At 32.2% G+C, this 6906-nt stretch overlaps 1 long non-coding RNA gene across 1 annotated transcript; it reads right to left on the bottom strand.

The window, feature by feature from the left end:
• Positions 1 to 1567: 1567 nt before the first annotated feature.
• Positions 1568 to 6903, bottom strand: LOC132714765 (uncharacterized). Its single transcript, XR_009623603.1, has 2 exons — positions 4746 to 6903; positions 1568 to 4681 (listed from the first exon to the last, which is right to left on the bottom strand). It is a non-coding gene; the product is annotated as an uncharacterized LOC132714765 (long non-coding RNA).
• Between the last annotated feature and the right edge of the window lie 3 nt (positions 6904 to 6906).

Below are 6906 nucleotides of genomic sequence, written 5' to 3'. Positions count from 1 at the left end.
TATCTTAATTGTGACATGTCAAATATATTTTAAGTTTCAAGCAAATACCTTTTCTAGTTTCAGAAATATTCAAATACATGTTAAAATTTAAGGATATTTTCTAAGTCAATTTTTGACCTTCAAGTGTGACCTTGACCTTAAGCCGGGAAAAGGGCAACATGGGTTCTGCACATCCCCTTTTTGAGGTGAACATTTGAGCCAAGATTGAAGAAAATCTTTCAATTAGTGTAGGACTTACAGTGCGGACACGACATACTGTCTCATATTTGATTGTTTGTTATTTGACCTTCAATTGTGACCTTGACTTTGAGCTGACACATGGGCAACATGGGTTCTGCACATCCCCTTGTTGAGGTGAACATTTGAGCCAAGTTTGAAGAAAATCTTTCAATTAGTGTAGGACTTACAGAGCAGACACGACATACTGTCTAATATTTGATTGTTTGACATTTGACCTTCAACTGTGACCTTGACCTTGAGCTGGCACATGGGCAACATGGGTTCTGCACATCCCCTTGTTAAAGTGAACATTTGAGCCAAGTTTGTAGAAAATCCTTCAATTGGTGTAGGATTTATAGAGCGGACACGAAAATGGAGACGGACCGACCGACTGACTGACCCACACGACAAAGCGAATCCATTATAGCCCCGCCACATGTTGTGGTGGGGGTATAATGACCCCCAGGGACGGGGCCAATTTTGACCCCAGGGCTTTTATTTGTACAAACTTGGTACACACTCAGAGTAGAAGATGTTTCAAGCTAAATATCTTTGCTCTAGCTCTTTGGGTTTTTAAAAAGATTTTTTAAGTTTTTATTATATACTTATAAGGAAAACAATGACACACTGGGGCGGGGCCAATTTTGAGCCCAGTGCTTTAATCTTGGTAGACTCTCACTAGGAGATGTTTCATGCCAAATATCTAAGCTCTAGCTCTTTGGGTTTTTTAGAAGAAGATCTTTTAAGTTTATCCTTTTGGTGTGCCATGGCAACCCAACTTCTCCATGGAATTAAATTCTTTGAGCTGACCACCAAATTAACATTCCTGTGAAGTTTGGATGAAATTGGTATGGTGATTTATGAGATGTTGTTTAAAGTTAAAGTTTATTGACAGACAAAATGCGATCAAAAAACCTCACCTTGTAATTGTGTGACAGGTGAGCTAATTACAGCGAAGTTTTGGATAATATTTTAGTTATTCAAAGCTGAAAACTTCCAGATATATCATATCTTCTATATTCTCATAGTATCCAGTTGATAAAGAATTCAAATTGATTCCGTTTCAAGCACTATCTAACAATGAACTCGTTTTGAAATGTAGCTAGTCTCTGTTGAATGATTTTTAGGTTTCCATTTCCATTGCCATGAAGTACATGTATGTAACAACTCTATATTCAGCAAGATATCTCCAACAGGTCTGCTTACTATAACAAATTTTTCTGTGAAATTGGACATAATTGGTAAGGTGGTGCAAGAGAAAAAGATAATAGCATAACAAAGGATTAAGTAACAGTAAGCTTACAATGTGTGTACTATGTACTCCGTGGACAAAGACAAATAAAAGCAATTTTTTCTGTACAAATTGTGCAAATGTTTTATTAGATGAGTGTAATTGTGGTGATTTAACCGACACATTTATAAATATAATACAATGTGAACAGCCTCAAAATTAAACTATGTTTTCATGCAAAGAAAATAATGTCACAGAATAATAATTATTCTTGTAATTACTAGTACATGTATGTATTACTAAAATGAAAGTCAATCATGGTAGAAGAAATCAGATTTTCTCTTCATATTTTTAAAACATTTTAAATATCCCCTACTAAATAAGTTAAAGATATTATTATAGAATGGTCAACATAATAACAAACTGTAAAGTTACAAATCAATATTACCATTATATTGTTATTGTATAGTTATTGTATATCAGGGACACAATGCAATATATTTTAACCGTTAATCAGCTATATTGTATATATTGTGAACTGGTAATGAACTTGTTCTTTTGAACTGTCTATTAATAATAATGATGTTTTTATTTGAGTTTTTTTAAACAACAAATTGCTAAATCTTTAGAAGCTTCTATAATATTGCGTGGTTATACTACACATATATGTAGACTGACTTGGCTCTATGTAGTTTGACTTCAAAGAGTTATGTTCAAGTTAAAATGAATGTGAACAGAAACAATTACAACATTAATGTTTGCCATATTTAACATGGGACAGTAATGCATGATATATGAGCCGCGTCACGACAAAACCAACATAATGAGTTTGCCACCAGCATGGATCCAGACCAGCCTGCGCATCTGCGTGAGTCCTACATTGTTTATTTATATTCCACTATGATTGAGTTCCATCATGATAATCAATTTAATCAACCAAGAATTGAAATCAAATTCCAGGAGAAAAAAAGAAGAGTATAATTAACAAGTTTCATAGGTTATGAGAAATTATTTATTTGTCTAACATAAACACTAAGACTATTTTCAAAGATATACATAAAGTAATTATATCATTTATATTGTCATCACTACTGCTGTATTATTAGTAAAGTTTCGAAAATAATTGGTTAATAAACCAATATACACAATCAAATGTTAATGACTAAGACTTAATTTAAACACAGAATGACTCTCCCTTTTCATGTCTAAATGAAACAACAATCATATCAAGTTTATCAATACCAGTGAAGAAGACATAACAAAACTTAGGTGAAATTTAATAAATGTATATAATTATTCTTATAAAACAATTTCCAAACATCAGAGAATATGTTAAATATGTTTATTCGCATTATAAGTAATCATTAAAATTTATGCATTCATTTCTTATTGAAAAATTTGGCTTAGACTTTATCGAAAATAAATTTCTAATTATCTCCCTTTATTTACATGAAATGTAAATTCGGTAATATCTTTACAAATAGTGCTTTACAATATTGATACATCACATTTATGATATAAAACCATAAAAGAATCTTTAACCTGCAGAATTTCCATAATGGACTTGACAAGCATTAAATTTAGAACAGTCCATTTAAATTTAAGGGGAATTTAATATCAAAATACAACTTTTTTTTAGCTGACAATAGTACAGAGTCTGACCAGACTACATGAACAGGCTTGCCTGGCATTGTACCAGTTGCAAAGGCTTACACATTTGCAGCAGGTTATTGGTTTAGATTGTAAAATGATATATAAATACACCATCACTAATTAGTAATAATTTGCTTCTCGACCAAAAAGCTCTGAAATGGTATATAAGTTTCACTAAGATTAATGAAACATGTTACTATAAATTTGTTTTGTTTCCTTATAATATATCTTTCATATATGGGAAATAAAATCAAAATTCTTCACCATTAACTTCCAGCTTACAAAAATACGATGAGTGCATATATATATCAACTTTCAAGTTTGATAAGTCTGCCTTGAAAGTCTAAAAATGATTTAAACAATTTTCAACTTAACCCAAAATATAAATACAAGACATTGTATTTTTGTATCTTTTTTTAAATATAACCTACGGAAATACAGACACTCCAATGTTTCCTAACAAAAAAAGTTACATAAAAAATGACAATAAGAATTAGTAAATACACTTTTCAGCAAACCTTGTATGAGTTGTCAGCAGTAAACTGAAAACAAATATAAAACTGGCAAAAATGTATCAAGGCCTAGATTCACCACACTTAACATGTAGGCCAGGAAAGATTCAACAGAAACATTTAAAGCTGCCAATGTAAAATTTACCGGTGTTTACAACAAGCAATACTTTTCAAACAATTTGAGTCAACCATATATGTAATACACACAAACAAACAAAATAGTTGCCATTTTTCCCAGAAATTTTGAGTTTGACCGTTTCATTAGAATAAGTTACGTACAATAACAAAAATAAACCATATCACTTTTGAATTTGTATAATGAACATGTTCTACTTTGAGAATAGAGAATTCCAGGAGTACTTAAGTGGATTTCAGCATTTAAATACTAAAAGAGAGCGACTCGATGTATCAAGTCTGGTAACACTGCTGATCTGGTTCTACATAGCTGACACTGGTTTGCCATTATCATCGTTGTGTTCAAAAGGTAGATAATGTGTTGACAGTTTTATAATCATAAGACAATACTTATCACTCATAATTCATTCAAATTCAGCACAACATCCTATTACAAAATTTATATTTTTAAAAGCAGAATGACTCTATTTTGCTTCTTTGGCTTTTTCATATTAAGCAGTAATACCATATCATTATAGTATTTATGTTTTAATTTGCTGAAAACATTGTTTATCTCAGTTTAACTTTATCTTGTTATGTCCATGTATTGGTTTATGTAATACAGTGTTAATTTAATGTAATATTCTTATTCTATATTGAAAATAGTAAGTTCAATTTATGCTCAAAGCTTAAAGATGACATGAAGTATTTAACGTAACATATTTTGACAGTAAACAAATTCTGAATATCATATAACATGTAAACAAGTAGTCACTAACAGCAACAAATATATACATACAAAAATATCTTCTTTTTTTAATGTTTCATTGTAAAAATAGCATACAACATCAATATCTTGGTACAAGATGTATATAACGAGGGCTGTTACGATCAATGTAATGATCTCAATGTATATTTATACAACAGCCATGTGTGCTTACAGTTCTTAAAGCTTCATGCCTCCAGATGAGTCAAACTATTTCAATAAAATCAAACTGGAGACGTGCTGCTTTAACCATACCAAATATTGACTTTACTGACCTGTTAAAAGCTATACCATTACTTACATACCAATTTCAAATATGTTTTTTGTTTGATTATTCATAAAGTGCTGTGTTTTTAGAAATAAGAATGGATCAATGAGAAAAATTAAGTACAACTTTCATTTCATGTCTATATAATAAGAAGAATGATAAATAGAAATGAGGTAAATGTGACTTAGTGTTACTATCTGCACCAACTATGTACCAGGTACACAACCCATTCACACTTTAATGTTCTCAATTAATACTCTAATATACTTTAGTTTGTACCTACTTTATTGTCCTGTAACTTGAAGAGATTATGTGTTACAGATTTATTTAGGATACAGCTAAAAAACTGCTTATTGCTTATGACTGGAAATAATTATAATGAAAATAACACTTTTTTGTGGAAATATATGGCCTAATCTCAGACATAATGGTAAACAAGAGCACCGCTAGGCGGGGCATTATATGCCCGAAAGTACTTTAGCTGTAGGTTGATTAATGCTTGAGTTATTGAGCGAAAACTGTTTCCAGTTTAAAGGTGATAGTAACCTTGATCTTTGACCTTGTGACCCCAAAATCAATAGGGGTCTTCTACCAAAAATGGACAATCATCCTATAAAGTTTGAAAACTGTGGGCCAAATGGAACTTAAGTTATGCTTCGGAAACCATTTTCAGTTTTATGGTAAAAGTGACCTTGACCTTTGACCTTGTGACCCCAAAATCAATAGGGATCTTCTACCCAATATGGGCAATCATCCTATGAAGTTTGAAAACTGTGGGCCAAATGGAACTTAAGTTATGCTCCGGAAACCACTTTCGTATAAAGCTAATAGTGACCTTGACCTTTGACCTTGTGACCCCAAAATCAAAAGGGGTCTTCTACCTTATATGGACAATCATCCTATGAAGTTTGAATACAGTGGGCCAAATGGAACTTAAGTTATGCTCCGGAAACCATTTTCAGTATTTAGCTAATAGTGACCTTGACCTTTGACCTTGTGACCCCAAAATCAATAGGGGTCTTCTACCCAAAATGGACAATCATCCTATGAAGTTTGAAAACTGTGGGCCAAATGGAACTTAAGTTATGCTTCGGAAACCATTTTCAGTTTTATGGTAATAGTGACCTTGACCTTTGACCTTGTGACCCCAAAATCAATAGGGATCTTCTACCCAATATGGGCAATCATCCTATGAAGTTTGAACACTGTGGGCCAAATGGAACTTAAGTTATGCTCCGGAAACCATTTTCAGTTTTATGGTAATAGTGACCTTGACCTTTGACCCCAAAATCAATAGGGGTCTTCTACCCAATATGGGCAATCATCCTATGAAGTTTGAATACTGTGGGCCAAATGGAACTTAAGTTATGCTCCAGAAACCAAATTGCTAACGGACGGAGGACGTACGGACGGCCACACGGACGCCAGGGGGTATAACATTATATGTCCGAAATTCTTTCGGGCATATAAAAAACATTAAGGCAATTTGTTAATAACAACTGAATCTATCTAAGTTTTACAAGTATATTCATATGGTTAGCTTGGTATAACTATTTATCTACTACCAGTATTTACTATATGTTTAACAGTTACATCATACCAGGTATGTCATGTTTTCATAAACGTCACCAAGGCAACAACGCTATAACAAGAATTTACCAGACATGTTCAGTATACCCATGCTTACAAAAGAACTATAATGACCAACTGGTAATGTCTAGAATCAAACTTCGGGCACATGCAGAATTAAAAGCTGTCAAAGTTTACTTTTAAATTCATAATCAACTTATCTGCTTATTCATTTGAATTGATTTCCAAGAACAGTGTCTATGTGATGCTATTTGACCACACACTTTTCTCAACACTCTAAACTCAATGATTATCCACCATGCTAACAGAAAAGGGTATGAAAATGTTTTAACACCCTGAGAATCCATGACAGGATAGTTTAAGGTGATGATAACATTTGAGCATGATATTACATCAAACTATGTCTGTAATTCATGTTTATCACTGTCTTACATTTTGAGAAAAAAAAGTGAATAAAGTATATTTCAAAATTTTGATGACAACATTAAAATTGAAATGTTTAAACCTTTGAGGAATCTTATGTCATTTAAAAAAGACTTGAAAACAATTTTGA

This window comes from Ruditapes philippinarum, unplaced genomic scaffold (genome assembly GCF_026571515.1).
Source record: "Ruditapes philippinarum isolate M1 unplaced genomic scaffold, ASM2657151v2 ctg3898_1_1_1_1, whole genome shotgun sequence".
In the NCBI taxonomy this organism is placed as follows: Eukaryota; Metazoa; Mollusca; class Bivalvia; order Venerida; family Veneridae; genus Ruditapes; species Ruditapes philippinarum.
The sequence above is the reverse complement of the archived record's forward strand: the minus strand, read 5'-3'. Positions and strand labels throughout refer to the sequence as shown.